This window comes from Siphateles boraxobius, unplaced genomic scaffold, assembly GCF_051911475.1.
Source record: "Siphateles boraxobius isolate OS27281-9 unplaced genomic scaffold, OSU_SipBor_1 31, whole genome shotgun sequence".
NCBI lineage: Eukaryota > Metazoa > Chordata > Actinopteri > Cypriniformes > Leuciscidae > Siphateles > Siphateles boraxobius.
Window position 1 is genome coordinate 22,022,501 of NW_027508931.1, and position 15,147 is coordinate 22,037,647.

The 15,147-nt window shown below is 24.2% G+C and overlaps 1 long non-coding RNA gene across 1 annotated transcript in view; it reads left to right on the plus strand.

Moving 5' to 3' along the window:
- Positions 1–12,313, plus strand: part of LOC143697154 (uncharacterized) — a 76,787-nt gene extending 64,474 nt beyond the window's left edge. Inside the window, exon 3 of the long non-coding RNA XR_013186198.1 lies at positions 12,303–12,313. This is a non-coding gene — a long non-coding RNA (uncharacterized LOC143697154). The remainder of the gene's footprint in view (positions 1–12,302) is intronic.
- The last annotated feature ends 2,834 nt before the right edge of the window (positions 12,314–15,147 follow it).

Below are 15,147 nucleotides of genomic sequence, written 5' to 3' on the forward strand. Positions count from 1 at the left end.
GAAAGAAAGAAAGAATTAGTTAGAAAGAAAGATTAGTTAGAAAGAAAGAAAGAAAAAAGAAAGAAAGAAAGAAAGAAAGAAGAAAGAATAGTTAGAAAGAAAGAAAGAAGAAAGATTAGTTAGAAAGAAAGAAAGAAAGAAGAAAGATTAGTTAGAAAGAAAGAAAGAAAGAAAGAAAGAAAGAAAGAAAGAAAGAAAGAAAGAAAGAAGAAAGATTAGTTAGAAAGAAAGAAAGAAAGAAAGAAAGAAAGAAAGAAAGAAAGAAAGAAAGAAGAAAGATTAGTTAGAAAGAAAGAAGAAAGATTAGTTAGAAAGAAAGAAGAAAGATTAGTTAGAAAGAAAGAAAGAAAGAAAGAAAGAAAGAAAGAAAGAAAGAAAGAAAGAAAGAAGAAAGATTAGTTAGAAAGAAAGAAGAAAGATTAGTTAGAAAGAAAGAAAGAAAGAAAGAAAGAAAGAAAGAAAGAAAGAAAGAAAGAAAGAAAGAAAGAAAGAAAGAAAGAAAGAAAGAAGAAAGATTAGTTAGAAAGAAAGAAGAAAGATTAGTTAGAAAGAAAGAAGAAAGATTAGTTAGAAAGAAAGAAAGAAAGAAAGAAAGAAAGAAAGAAAGAAAGAAAGAAAGAAAGAAAGAAAGAAAGAAAGAAGAAAGATTAGTTAGAAAGAAAGAAAGAAGAAAGATTAGTTAGAAAGAAAGAAAGAAAGATTAGTTAGAAAGAAAGAAAGAAAGAAGAAAGATTAGTTAGAAAGAAAGAAAGAAAGAAGAAAGATTAGTTAGAAAGAAAGAAAGAAAAAGAAAGAAAGAAAAAGAAAGAAAGAAAGAAAGAAAGAAAGAAAGAAAGAAAGAAAGAAAGAAAGAAAGAAGAAAGATTAGTTAGAAAGAAAGAAAGAAAGAAGAAAGATTAGTTAGAAAGAAAGAAAGAAAGAATTAGTTAGAAAGAAAGATTAGTTAGAAAGAAAGAAAGAAAGAAAGAAAGAAAGAAAGAAGAAAGAATAGTTAGAAAGAAAGAAAGAAGAAAGATTAGTTAGAAAGAAAGAAAGAAAGAAGAAAGATTAGTTAGAAAGAAAGAAAGAAAGAAAGAAAGAAAGAAAAAGAAAGAAAGAAAGAAAGAAAGAAGAAAGATTAGTTAGAAAGAAAGAAAGAAAGAAAGAAAGAAAGAAAGAAAGAAGAAAGATTAGTTAGAAAGAAAGAAGAAAGATTAGTTAGAAAGAAAGAAGAAAGATTAGTTAGAAAGAAAGAAAGAAAGAAAGAAAGAAAGAAAGAAAGAAAGAAAGAAAGAAAGAAAGAAAGAAAGAAAGAAGAAATATTAGTTAGAAAGAAAGAAAGAAAGAAAGAAAGAAAAAGAAAAAAAGAAAGAAAGAAAGAAAGAAAGAAGAAAGATTAGTTAGAAAGAAAGAAAGAAAGAATTAGTTAGAAAGAAAGATTAGTTAGAAAGAAAGAAAGAAAAAAGAAAGAAAGAAAGAAAGAAAGAAGAAAGAATAGTTAGAAAGAAAGAAAGAAGAAAGATTAGTTAGAAAGAAAGAAAGAAAGAAGAAAGATTAGTTAGAAAGAAAGAAAGAAAGAAAAAGAAAGAAAGAAAGAAAGAAAGAAAGAAAGAAAGAAAGAAGAAAGATTAGTTAGAAATAAAGAAGAAAGATTAGTTAGAAAGAAAGAAGAAAGATTAGTTAGAAAGAAAGAAAGAAAGAAAGATTAGTTAGAAAGAAAGAAAGAAAGAAAGAAAGAAAGAAAGAAGAAAGATTAGTTAGAAAGAAAGAAAGAAAGAAGAAAGATTAGTTAGAAAGAAAGAAAGAAAAAGAAAGAAAGAAAGAAAGAAAGAAAGAAGAAAGATTAGTTAGAAAGAAAGAAAGAAAGAAGAAAGATTAGTTAGAAAGAAAGAAAGAAAGAAAGAAGAAAGATTAGTTAGAAAGAAAGAAAGATTAGTTAGAAAGAAAGAAAGATTAGTTAGAAAGAAAGAAGAAAGATTAGTTAGAAAGAAGAAATATTAGTTAGAAAGAAAGAAAGAAAGAAAGAAAGAAAGAAAGAAAGAAAGAAAGAAAGAAAGAAAGAAAAAAGAAAGATTAGTTAGAAAGAAAGAAAGAAAGAAGAAAGATTAGTTAGAAAGAAAGAAAGAAAGAAGAAAGATTAGTAAGAAAGAAAGAAAGAAAGAAAGAAAGAAAGAAAGAAAGAAGAAAGAAAGAAAGAAAGAAAGAAAGAAAGAAAGAAAGAAAGAAAGAAAGAAAGAAAGATTAGTTAGAAAGAAAGAAGAAAGATTAGTTAGAAAGAAAGAAAGAAAGAATTAGTTAGAAAGAAAGATTAGTTAGAAAGAAAGAAAGAAAGAAAGAAAGAAAGAAGAAAGAATAGTTAGAAAGAAAGAAAGAAGAAAGATTAGTTAGAAAGAAAGAAAGAAAGAAAGAAAGAAAGAAAGAAAGAAAGAAAGAAGAAAGAATAGTTAGAAAGAAAGAAAGAAGAAAGATTAGTTAGAAAGAAAGAAAGAAAGAAAGAAGAAAGATTAGTTAGAAAGAAAGAAAGAAAAAGAAAGAAAGAAAGAAAGAAAGAAGAAAGATTAGTTGGAAAGAAAGAAAGAAAAAGAAAGAAAGAAAGAAAGAAAGAAAGAAAGAAAGAAAGAAAGAAAGAAAGAAAGAAAGAAGAAAGATTAGTTAGAAAGAAAGAAAGAAAGAAGAAAGATTAGCTAGAAAGAAAGAAAGAAGAAAGATTAGTTAGAAAGAAAGAAGATTAGCTAGAAAGAAAGAAAGAAAGAATTAAATAAGAAAGAAAGATTAGTTAGAAAGAAAGAAAGAAAGAAAGAAAGAAGAAAGATTAGTTAGAAAGAAAGAAAGAAAGAATTAAATAAGAAAGAAAGATTAGTTAGAAAGAAAGAAAGAAAGAAAGAAAGAAGAAAGATTAGTTAGAAAGAAAAAAAGAAAAAAAGAAAGAAAGAAGAAAGATTAGTTAGAAAGAAAGAAAGAAAGAATTAGTTAGAAAGAAAGATTAGTTAGAAAGAAAGAAAGAAAGAAAGATTAGTTAGAAAGAAAGAAAGAAAGAAAGAAAGAAAGAAAGAAAGAAAGAAAGAAAGAAGAAAGATTAGTTAGAGAGAAAGAAAGAAATAAAGAAAGAAGAAATATTAGTTAGAAAGAAAGAAAGAAAGAAGAAATATTAGTTAGAAAGAAAGAAAGAAAGAAAGAAAGAAAGAAAGAAGAAAGATTAGTTAGAAAGAAAGAAAGAAAGAAGAAATATTAGTTAGAAAGAAAGAAAGAAAGAAGAAAGATTAGTTAGAAAGAAAGAAAGAAAGAAAGAAGAAATATTAGTTAGAAAGAAAGAAAGAAGAAAGATTAGTTAGAAAGAAAGAAAGAAAGAATTAGTTAGAAAGAAAGATTAGTTAGAAAGAAAGAAAGAAAGAAAGAAAGAAGAAAGATTAGTTAGAAAGAAAGAAAGAAAGAAAGAAAGAAAGAAAGAAAGAAAGAAGAAAGATTAGTTAGAAAGAAAGAAAGAAGAAAGATTAGTTAGAAAGAAAGAAAGAAAGAAAGAAGAAAGAAAGATTAGTTAGAAAGAAAGAAAGAAAAAGTAAAAAAGAAAGAAAGAAAGAAAGAAAGAAGAAAGATTAGTTAGAAAGAAAGAAGAAAGATTAGTTAGAAAGAAAGAAAGAAAGAAAGATTAGTTAGAAAGAAAGAAAGAAGAAATATCAGTTAGAAAGAAAGAAAGAAAGAAAGAAAGAAATATTAGTTAGAAAGAAAGAAAGAAAGAAAGAAAGAAAGAAGAAATATTAGTTAGAAAGAAAGAAAGAAAGAAAGAAAGAAGAAAGATTAGTTAGAAAGAAAGAAAGAAAGAATTAGTTAGAAAGAAAGATTAGTTAGAAAGAAAGAAAGAAAGATTAGTTAGAAAGAAAGAAAGAAGAAATATTAGTTAGAAAGAAAGAAGAAATATTAGTTAGAAAGAAAGAAAGAAAGAAAGAAAGAAGAAATATTAGTTAGAAAGAAAGAAAGAAAGAAAGAAAGAAAAAGAAAGAAAGAAAGAAAGAAAGAAGAAAGATTAGTTAGAAAGAAAGAAAGAAAGAATTAGTTAGAAAGAAAGATTAGTTAGAAAGAAAGAAAGAAAGAAAGAAAGAAAGAAAGAAAGAAAGAAAGAAAGAAAGAAAGAAAGAAAGAAAGAATAGTTAGAAAGAAAGAAAGAAGAAAGATTAGTTAGAAAGAAAGAAAGAAAGAAGAAAGATTAGTTAGAAAGAAAGAAAGAAAGAAAAAGAAAGAAAGAAAGAAAGAAAGAAAGAAGAAAGATTAGTTAGAAAGAAAGAAAGAAAGAAAGAAAGAAAGAAAGAAGAAAGATTAGTTAGAAAGAAAGAAAGAAGAAAGATTAGTTAGAAAGAAAGAAAGAAAGAAAGAAGAAAGATTAGTTAGAAAGAAAGAAAGAAAGAAAGAAGAAAGATTAGTTAGAAAGAAAGAAAGAAAGAAAGAAAGAAAGAAAGAAGAAAGATTAGTTAGAAAGAAAGAAAGAAGAAAGATTAGTTAGAAAGAAAGAAAGAAAGAAAGAAGAAAGATTAGTTAGAAAGAAAGAAAGAAAGAAAAAGTAAAAAAGAAAGAAAGAAAGAAAGAAAGAAAGAAGAAAGATTAGTTAGAAAGAAAGAAAGAAAGAAGAAATATTAGTTAGAAAGAAAGAAAGAAAGAAGAAAGATTAGTTAGAAAGAAAGAAAGAAAGAAAGAAGAAATATTAGTTAGAAAGAAAGAAAGAAGAAAGATTAGTTAGAAAGAAAGAAAGAAAGAAGAAAGATTAGTTAGAAAGAAAGAAAGAAAGAAAGAAGAAAGATTAGTTAGAAAGAAAGAAAGATTAGTTAGAAAGAAAGAAAGATTAGTTAGAAAGAAAGAAGAAAGATTAGTTAGAAAGAAGAAATATTAGTTAGAAAGAAAGAAAGAAAGAAAGAAAGAAAGAAAGAAAGAAAGAAAGAAAGAAAGAAAGAAAAAAGAAAGATTAGTTAGAAAGAAAGAAAGAAAGAAGAAAGATTAGTTAGAAAGAAAGAAAGAAAGAAGAAAGATTAGTAAGAAAGAAAGAAAGAAAGAAAGAAAGAAAGAAAGAAAGAAAGAAGAAAGAAAGAAAGAAAGAAAGAAAGAAAGAAAGAAAGAAAGAAAGAAAGAAAGAAAGAAAGAAAGATTAGTTAGAAAGAAAGAAGAAAGATTAGTTAGAAAGAAAGAAAGAAAGAATTAGTTAGAAAGAAAGATTAGTTAGAAAGAAAGAAAGAAAGAAAGAAAGAAAGAAGAAAGAATAGTTAGAAAGAAAGAAAGAAGAAAGATTAGTTAGAAAGAAAGAAAGAAAGAAAGAAAGAAAGAAAGAAAGAAAGAAAGAAGAAAGAATAGTTAGAAAGAAAGAAAGAAGAAAGATTAGTTAGAAAGAAAGAAAGAAAGAAAGAAGAAAGATTAGTTAGAAAGAAAGAAAGAAAAAGAAAGAAAGAAAGAAGAAAGATTAGTTGGAAAGAAAGAAAGAAAAAGAAAGAAAGAAAGAAAGAAAGAAAGAAAGAAAGAAAGAAAGAAAGAAAGAAAGAAAGAAAGAAGAAAGATTAGTTAGAAAGAAAGAAAGAAAGAAGAAAGATTAGCTAGAAAGAAAGAAAGAAGAAAGATTAGTTAGAAAGAAAGAAGATTAGCTAGAAAGAAAGAAAGAAAGAATTAAATAAGAAAGAAAGATTAGTTAGAAAGAAAGAAAGAAAGAAAGAAAGAAGAAAGATTAGTTAGAAAGAAAGAAAGAAAGAATTAAATAAGAAAGAAAGATTAGTTAGAAAGAAAGAAAGAAAGAAAGAAAGAAGAAAGATTAGTTAGAAAGAAAAAAAGAAAAAAAGAAAGAAAGAAGAAAGATTAGTTAGAAAGAAAGAAAGAAAGAATTAGTTAGAAAGAAAGATTAGTTAGAAAGAAAGAAAGAAAGAAAGATTAGTTAGAAAGAAAGAAAGAAAGAAAGAAAGAAAGAAAGAAAGAAAGAAAGAAAGAAGAAAGATTAGTTAGAGAGAAAGAAAGAAATAAAGAAAGAAGAAATATTAGTTAGAAAGAAAGAAAGAAAGAAGAAATATTAGTTAGAAAGAAAGAAAGAAAGAAAGAAAGAAAGAAAGAAGAAAGATTAGTTAGAAAGAAAGAAAGAAAGAAGAAATATTAGTTAGAAAGAAAGAAAGAAAGAAGAAAGATTAGTTAGAAAGAAAGAAAGAAAGAAAGAAGAAATATTAGTTAGAAAGAAAGAAAGAAGAAAGATTAGTTAGAAAGAAAGAAAGAAAGAATTAGTTAGAAAGAAAGATTAGTTAGAAAGAAAGAAAGAAAGAAAGAAAGAAGAAAGATTAGTTAGAAAGAAAGAAAGAAAGAAAGAAAGAAAGAAAGAAAGAAAGAAGAAAGATTAGTTAGAAAGAAAGAAAGAAGAAAGATTAGTTAGAAAGAAAGAAAGAAAGAAAGAAGAAATATTAGTTAGAAAGAAAGAAAGAAAGAAAGAAGAAAGATTAGTTAGAAAGAAAGAAAGAAAGAATTAGTTAGAAAGAAAGATTAGCTAGAAAGAAAGAAAGAAAGAAAGAAGAAATATTAGTTAGAAAGAAAGAAAGAAAGAAGAAAGATTAGTTAGAAAGAAAGAAAGAAAGAATTAGTTAGAAAGAAAGATTAGTTAGAAAGAAAGAAAGAAAGAAAGAAGAAAGATTAGTTAGAAAGAAAGAAAGAAAGAAAGAAAGAAAGAAAGAAGAAAGATTAGTTAGAAAGAAAGAAAGAAGAAAGATTAGTTAGAAAGAAAGAAAGAAAGAAAGAAGAAAGATTAGTTAGAAAGAAAGAAAGAAAGAAAAAGTAAAAAAGAAAGAAAGAAAGAAAGAAAGAAAGAAGAAAGATTAGTTAGAAAGAAAGAAAGAAAGAAGAAATATTAGTTAGAAAGAAAGAAAGAAAGAAGAAAGATTAGTTAGAAAGAAAGAAAGAAAGAAAGAAGAAATATTAGTTAGAAAGAAAGAAAGAAGAAAGATTAGTTAGAAAGAAAGAAAGAAAGAAGAAAGATTAGTTAGAAAGAAAGAAAGAAAGAAAGAAGAAAGATTAGTTAGAAAGAAAGAAAGATTAGTTAGAAAGAAAGAAAGATTAGTTAGAAAGAAAGAAGAAAGATTAGTTAGAAAGAAGAAATATTAGTTAGAAAGAAAGAAAGAAAGAAAGAAAGAAAGAAAGAAAGAAAGAAAGAAAGAAAGAAAGAAAAAAGAAAGATTAGTTAGAAAGAAAGAAAGAAAGAAGAAAGATTAGTTAGAAAGAAAGAAAGAAAGAAGAAAGATTAGTAAGAAAGAAAGAAAGAAAGAAAGAAAGAAAGAAAGAAAGAAGAAAGAAAGAAAGAAAGAAAGAAAGAAAGAAAGAAAGAAAGAAAGAAAGAAAGAAAGAAAGATTAGTTAGAAAGAAAGAAGAAAGATTAGTTAGAAAGAAAGAAAGAAAGAATTAGTTAGAAAGAAAGATTAGTTAGAAAGAAAGAAAGAAAGAAAGAAAGAAAGAAGAAAGAATAGTTAGAAAGAAAGAAAGAAGAAAGATTAGTTAGAAAGAAAGAAAGAAAGAAAGAAAGAAAGAAAGAAAGAAAGAAAGAAGAAAGAATAGTTAGAAAGAAAGAAAGAAGAAAGATTAGTTAGAAAGAAAGAAAGAAAGAAAGAAGAAAGATTAGTTAGAAAGAAAGAAAGAAAAAGAAAGAAAGAAAGAAAGAAAGAAGAAAGATTAGTTGGAAAGAAAGAAAGAAAAAGAAAGAAAGAAAGAAAGAAAGAAAGAAAGAAAGAAAGAAAGAAAGAAAGAAGAGAAGAAAGATTAGTTAGAAAGAAAGAAAGAAAGAAGAAAGATTAGCTAGAAAGAAAGAAAGAAGAAAGATTAGTTAGAAAGAAAGAAGATTAGCTAGAAAGAAAGAAAGAAAGAATTAAATAAGAAAGAAAGATTAGTTAGAAAGAAAGAAAGAAAGAAAGAAAGAAGAAAGATTAGTTAGAAAGAAAGAAAGAAAGAATTAAATAAGAAAGAAAGATTAGTTAGAAAGAAAGAAAGAAAGAAAGAAAGAAGAAAGATTAGTTAGAAAGAAAAAAAGAAAAAAAGAAAGAAAGAAGAAAGATTAGTTAGAAAGAAAGAAAGAAAGAATTAGTTAGAAAGAAAGATTAGTTAGAAAGAAAGAAAGAAAGAAAGATTAGTTAGAAAGAAAGAAAGAAAGAAAGAAAGAAAGAAAGAAAGAAAGAAAGAAAGAAGAAAGATTAGTTAGAGAGAAAGAAAGAAATAAAGAAAGAAGAAATATTAGTTAGAAAGAAAGAAAGAAAGAAGAAATATTAGTTAGAAAGAAAGAAAGAAAGAAAGAAAGAAAGAAAGAAGAAAGATTAGTTAGAAAGAAAGAAAGAAAGAAGAAATATTAGTTAGAAAGAAAGAAAGAAAGAAGAAAGATTAGTTAGAAAGAAAGAAAGAAAGAAAGAAGAAATATTAGTTAGAAAGAAAGAAAGAAGAAAGATTAGTTAGAAAGAAAGAAAGAAAGAATTAGTTAGAAAGAAAGATTAGTTAGAAAGAAAGAAAGAAAGAAAGAAAGAAGAAAGATTAGTTAGAAAGAAAGAAAGAAAGAAAGAAAGAAAGAAAGAAAGAAAGAAGAAAGATTAGTTAGAAAGAAAGAAAGAAGAAAGATTAGTTAGAAAGAAAGAAAGAAAGAAAGAAGAAAGAAAGATTAGTTAGAAAGAAAGAAAGAAAAAGTAAAAAAGAAAGAAAGAAAGAAAGAAAGAAGAAAGATTAGTTAGAAAGAAAGAAGAAAGATTAGTTAGAAAGAAAGAAAGAAAGAAAGATTAGTTAGAAAGAAAGAAAGAAGAAATATCAGTTAGAAAGAAAGAAAGAAAGAAAGAAAGAAATATTAGTTAGAAAGAAAGAAAGAAAGAAAGAAAGAAAGAAGAAATATTAGTTAGAAAGAAAGAAAGAAAGAAAGAAAGAAGAAAGATTAGTTAGAAAGAAAGAAAGAAAGAATTAGTTAGAAAGAAAGATTAGTTAGAAAGAAAGAAAGAAAGATTAGTTAGAAAGAAAGAAAGAAGAAATATTAGTTAGAAAGAAAGAAGAAATATTAGTTAGAAAGAAAGAAAGAAAGAAAGAAAGAAGAAATATTAGTTAGAAAGAAAGAAAGAAAGAAAGAAAGAAAAAGAAAGAAAGAAAGAAAGAAAGAAGAAAGATTAGTTAGAAAGAAAGAAAGAAAGAATTAGTTAGAAAGAAAGATTAGTTAGAAAGAAAGAAAGAAAGAAAGAAAGAAAGAAAGAAAGAAAGAAAGAAAGAAAGAAAGAAAGAAAGAAAGAATAGTTAGAAAGAAAGAAAGAAGAAAGATTAGTTAGAAAGAAAGAAAGAAAGAAGAAAGATTAGTTAGAAAGAAAGAAAGAAAGAAAAAGAAAGAAAGAAAGAAAGAAAGAAAGAAGAAAGATTAGTTAGAAAGAAAGAAAGAAAGAAAGAAAGAAAGAAGAAAGATTAGTTAGAAAGAAAGAAGAAAGATTAGTTAGAAAGAAAGAAAGAAAGAAAGAAAGAAAGAAAGAAAGAAAGAAGAAAGATTAGTTAGAAAGAAAGAAAGAAGAAAGATTAGTTAGAAAGAAAGAAAGAAAGATTAGTTAGAAAGAAAGAAAGAAAGAAGAAAGATTAGTTAGTTAGAAAGAAAGAAAGAAGAAAGATTAGTTAGAAAGAAAGAAAGAAAGAAGAAAGATTAGTTAGAAAGAAAGAAAGAAAGAATTAGTTAGAAAGAAAGATTAGTTAGAAAGAAAGAAAGAAAGAAAGAAAGAAAGAAAGAAAGAAAGAAAGAAAGAAAGAAGAAAGAATAGTTAGAAAGAAAGAAAGAAGAAAGATTAGTTAGAAAGAAAGAAAGAAAGAAAGAAGAAAGAATAGTTAGAAAGAAAGAAAGAAGAAAGATTAGTTAGAAAGAAAGAAAGAAGAAAGATTAGTTAGAAAGTAAGAAAGAAAAAGAAAGAAAGAAAGAAAGAAAGAAAGAAAGAAGAAAGATTAGTTAGAAAGAAAGAAAGAAAGAAAGAAAGAAAGAAAGAAAGAAAGAAAGAAAGAAAGAAAGAAGAAAGATTAGTTAGAAAGAAAGAAGAAAGATTAGTTAGAAAGAAAGAAGAAAGATTAGTTAGAAAGAAAGAAAGAAAGAAAGAAAGAAAGAAGAAAGATTAGTTAGAAAGAAAGAAAGAAGAAAGATTAGCTAGAAAGAAAGAAAGAAAGATTAGTTAGAAAGAAAGAAAGAAAGAAGATAGATTAGTTAGAAAGAAAGAAAGAAAGAAGAAAGATTAGTTAGAAAGAAAGAAAGAAAGAAAGAAAGAAAGAAAGAAAGATTAGTTAGAAAGAAAGAAAAAGAAAGAAAGAAAAAGAAAGAAAGAAAGAAAGAAAGAAAGAAAGAAGAAAGATTAGTTAGAAAGAAAGAAAGAAAGAAAGAAGAAAGATTAGTTAGAAAGAAAGAAAGAAAGAAGAAAGATTAGTTAGAAAGAAAGAAAGAAAGAAAGAAGAAAGATTAGTTAGAAAGAAAGAAAGAAAGAAAGAAAGAAAGAAAGAAGAAAGATTAGTTAGAAAGAAAGAAAGAAGAAAGATTAGTTAGAAAGAAAGAAAGAAAGAAAGAAAGAAGAAAGAAAGATTAGTTAGAAAGAAAGAAAGAAAAAGTAAAAAAGAAAGAAAGAAAGAAAGAAAGAAGAAAGATTAGTTAGAAAGAAAGAAGAAAGATTAGTTAGAAAGAAAGAAAGAAAGAAAGATTAGTTAGAAAGAAAGAAAGAAGAAATATCAGTTAGAAAGAAAGAAAGAAAGAAAGAAAGAAAGAAATATTAGTTAGAAAGAAAGAAAGAAAGAAAGAAAGAAAGAAAGAAGAAATATTAGTTAGAAAGAAAGAAAGAAAGAAAGAAAGAAAGAAGAAAGATTAGTTAGAAAGAAAGAAAGAAAGAATTAGTTAGAAAGAAAGATTAGTTAGAAAGAAAGAAAGAAAGATTAGTTAGAAAGAAAGAAAGAAGAAATATTAGTTAGAAAGAAAGAAGAAATATTAGTTAGAAAGAAAGAAAGAAAGAAAGAAAGAAAGAAAGAAAGAAGAAATATTAGTTAGAAAGAAAGAAAGAAAGAAAGAAAGAAAGAAAGAAGAAAGATTAGTTAGAAAGAAAGAAAGAAGAAAGATTAGTTAGAAAGAAAGAAAGAAAGAAAGAAAGAAGAAAGAAAGATTAGTTAGAAAGAAAGAAAGAAAAAGTAAAAAAGAAAGAAAGAAAGAAAGAATAAAGATTAGTTAGAAAGAAAGAAGAAAGATTAGTTAGAAAGAAAGAAAGAAAGAAAGATTAGTTAGAAAGAAAGAAAGAAGAAATATCAGTTAGAAAGAAAGAAAGAAAGAAAGAAAGAAATATTAGTTAGAAAGAAAGAAAGAAAGAAAGAAAGAAAGAAGAAATATTAGTTAGAAAGAAAGAAAGAAAGAAAGAAAGAAGAAAGATTAGTTAGAAAGAAAGAAAGAAAGAATTAGTTAGAAAGAAAGATTAGTTAGAAAGAAAGAAAGAAAGATTAGTTAGAAAGAAAGAAAGAATAAATATTAGTTAGAAAGAAAGAAGAAATATTAGTTAGAAAGAAAGAAAGAAAGAAAGAAAGAAAGAAGAAATATTAGTTAGAAAGAAAGAAAGAAAGAAAGAAAGAAAGAAAGAAAGAAAGAAAAAGAAAGAAAGAAAGAAAGAAAGAAGAAAGATTAGTTAGAAAGAAAGAAAGAAAGAATTAGTTAGAAAGAAAGATTAGTTAGAAAGAAAGAAAGAAAGAAAGAAAGAAAGAAAGAAAGAAAGAAAGAAGAAATATTAGTTAGAAAGAAAGAAAGAAAGAAAGAAATAAAGAAAAAGAAAGAAAGAAAGAAAGAAAGAAGAAAGATTAGTTAGAAAGAAAGAAAGAAAGAATTAGTTAGAAAGAAAGATTAGTTAGAAAGAAAGAAAGAAAGAAAGAAAGAAAGAAAGAAAGAAAGAAAGAAAGAAAGAAAGAAAGAAAGAAAGAAGAAAGAATAGTTAGAAAGAAAGAAAGAAGAAAGATTAGTTAGAAAGAAAGAAAGAAAGAAAGAAGAAAGATTAGTTAGAAAGAAAGAAAGAAAGAAAAAGAAAGAAAGAAAGAAAGAAAGAAAGAAGAAAGATTAGTTAGAAAGAAAGAAAGAAAGAAAGAAAGAAAGAAAGAAAGAAGAAAGATTAGTTAGAAAGAAAGAAGAAAGATTAGTTAGAAAGAAAGAAAGAAAGAAAGAAAGAAAGAAAGAAAGAAAGAAGAAAGATTAGTTAGAAAGAAAGAAAGAAGAAAGATTAGTTAGAAAGAAAGAAAGAAAGATTAGTTAGAAAGAAAGAAAGAAAGAAGAAAGATTAGTTAGTTAGAAAGAAAGAAAGAAGAAAGATTAGTTAGAAAGAAAGAAAGGAAGAAGAAAGATTAGTTAGAAAGAAAGAAAGAAAGAATTAGTTAGAAAGAAAGATTAGTTAGAAAGAAAGAAAGAAAGAAAGAAAGAAAGAAAGAAAGAAAGAAAGAAAGAAAGAAGAAAGAATAGTTAGAAAGAAAGAAAGAAGAAAGATTAGTTAGAAAGAAAGAAAGAAAGAAAGAAAGAAAGAAAGAAAGAAAGAAGAAAGAATAGTTAGAAAGAAAGAAAGAAGAAAGATTAGTTAGAAAGAAAGAAAGAAAGAAGAAAGATTAGTTAGAAAGAAAGAAAGAAAAAGAAAGAAAGAAAGAAAGAAAGAAGAAAGATTAGTTAGAAAGAAAGAAAGAAAGAAAGAAAGAAAGAAAGAAAGAAAGAAGAAAGATTAGTTAGAAAGAAAGAAGAAAGATTAGTTAGAAAGAAAGAAGAAAGATTAGTTAGAAAGAAAGAAAGAAAGAAAGAAAGAAAGAAAGAAGAAAGATTAGTTAGAAAGAAAGAAAGAAGAAAGATTAGTTAGAAAGAAAGAAAGAAAGATTAGTTAGAAAGAAAGAAAGAAAGAAAGAAGATAGATTAGTTAGAAAGAAAGAAAGAAAGAAGAAAGATTAGTTAGAAAGAAAGAAAGAAAGAAAGAAAGAAAGATTAGTTAGAAAGAAAGAAAAAGAAAGAAAGAAAAAGAAAGAAAGAAAGAAAGAAAGAAAGAAAGAAAGAAAGAAAGAAAGAAGAAAGATTAGTTAGAAAGAAAGAAAGAAAGAAGAAAGATTAGTTAGAAAGAAAGAAAGAAAGAAAGAAGAAAGATTAGTTAGAAAGAAAGAAAGAAAGAAAGAAAGAAGAAAGATTAGTTAGAAAGAAAGAAAGAAGAAAGATTAGTTAGAAAGAAAGAAAGAAAGAAAGAAAGAAAGAAAGAAAGAAGAAAGATTAGTTAGAAAGAAAGAAGAAAGATTAGTTAGAAAGAAAGAAAGAAAGAAAGAAAGAAAGAAAGAAAGAAAGAAGAAAGATTAGTTAGAAAGAAAGAAAGAAGAAAGATTAGTTAGAAAGAAAGAAAGAAAGATTAGTTAGAAAGAAAGAAAGAAAGAAGAAAGATTAGTTAGTTAGAAAGAAAGAAAGAAGAAAGATTAGTTAGAAAGAAAGAAAGGAAGAAGAAAGATTAGTTAGAAAGAAAGAAAGAAAGAATTAGTTAGAAAGAAAGATTAGTTAGAAAGAAAGAAAGAAAGAAAGAAAGAAAGAAAGAAAGAAAGAAAGAAAGAAAGAAAGAAAGAAAGAAGAAAGAATAGTTAGAAAGAAAGAAAGAAGAAAGATTAGTTAGAAAGAAAGAAAGAAAGAAAGAAAGAAAGAAAGAAGAAAGAATAGTTAGAAAGAAAGAAAGAAGAAAGATTAGTTAGAAAGAAAGAAAGAAAGAAGAAAGATTAGTTAGAAAGAAAGAAAGAAAAAGAAAGAAAGAAAGAAAGAAAGAAGAAAGATTAGTTAGAAAGAAAGAAAGAAAGAAAGAAAGAAAGAAAGAAAGAAAGAAAGAAAGAAAGAAAGAAGAAAGATTAGTTAGAAAGAAAGAAGAAAGATTAGTTAGAAAGAAAGAAGAAAGATTAGTTAGAAAGAAAGAAAGAAAGAAAGAAAGAAGAAAGATTAGTTAGAAAGAAAGAAAGAAGAAAGATTAGTTAGAAAGAAAGAAAGAAAGATTAGTTAGAAAGAAAGAAAGAAAGAAAGAAGATAGATTAGTTAGAAAGAAAGAAAGAAAGAAGAAAGATTAGTTAGAAAGAAAGAAAGAAAGAAAGAAAGAAAGATTAGTTAGAAAGAAAGAAAAAGAAAGAAAGAAAAAGAAAGAAAGAAAGAAAGAAAGAAAGAAAGAAAGAAAGAAAGAAGAAATATTAGTTAGAAAGAAAGAAAGAAAGAAAGAAAGAAAGAAAGAAGAAAGATTAGTTAGAAAGAAAGAAAGAAGAAAGATTAGTTAGAAAGAAAGAAAGAAAGAAAGAAAGAAGAAAGAAAGATTAGTTAGAAAGAAAGAAAGAAAAAGTAAAAAAGAAAGAAAGAAAGAAAGAATAAAGATTAGTTAGAAAGAAAGAAGAAAGATTAGTTAGAAAGAAAGAAAGAAAGAAAGATTAGTTAGAAAGAAAGAAAGAAGAAATATCAGTTAGAAAGAAAGAAAGAAAGAAAGAAAGAAATATTAGTTAGAAAGAAAGAAAGAAAGAAAGAAAGAAAGAAGAAATATTAGTTAGAAAGAAAGAAAGAAAGAAAGAAAGAAGAAAGATTAGTTAGAAAGAAAGAAAGAAAGAATTAGTTAGAAAGAAAGATTAGTTAGAAAGAAAGAAAGAAAGATTAGTTAGAAAGAAAGAAAGAATAAATATTAGTTAGAAAGAAAGAAGAAATATTAGTTAGAAAGAAAGAAAGAAAGAAAGAAAGAAAGAAGAAATATTAGTTAGAAAGAAAGAAAGAAAGAAAGAAAGAAAGAAAGAAAGAAAGAAAAAGAAAGAAAGAAAGAAAGAAAGAAGAAAGATTAGTTAGAAAGAAAGAAAGAAAGAATTAGTTAGAAAGAAAGATTAGTTAGAAAGAAAGAAAGAAAGAAAGAAAGAAAGAAAGAAAGAAAGAAAGAAGAAATATTAGTTAGAAAGAAAGAAAGAAAGAAAGAAATAAAGAAAAAGAAAGAAAGAAAGAAAGAAAGAAGAAAGATTAGTTAGAAAGAAAGAAAGAAAGAATTAGTTAGAAAGAAAGATTAGTTAGAAAGAAAGAAAGAAAGAAAGAAAGAAAGAAAGAAAGAAAGAAAGAAAGAAAGAAAGAAAGAAAGAAAGAAAGAAAGAAGAAAGAATAGTTAGAAAGAAAGAAAGAAGAAAGATTAGTTAGAAAGAAAGAAAGAAAGAAAG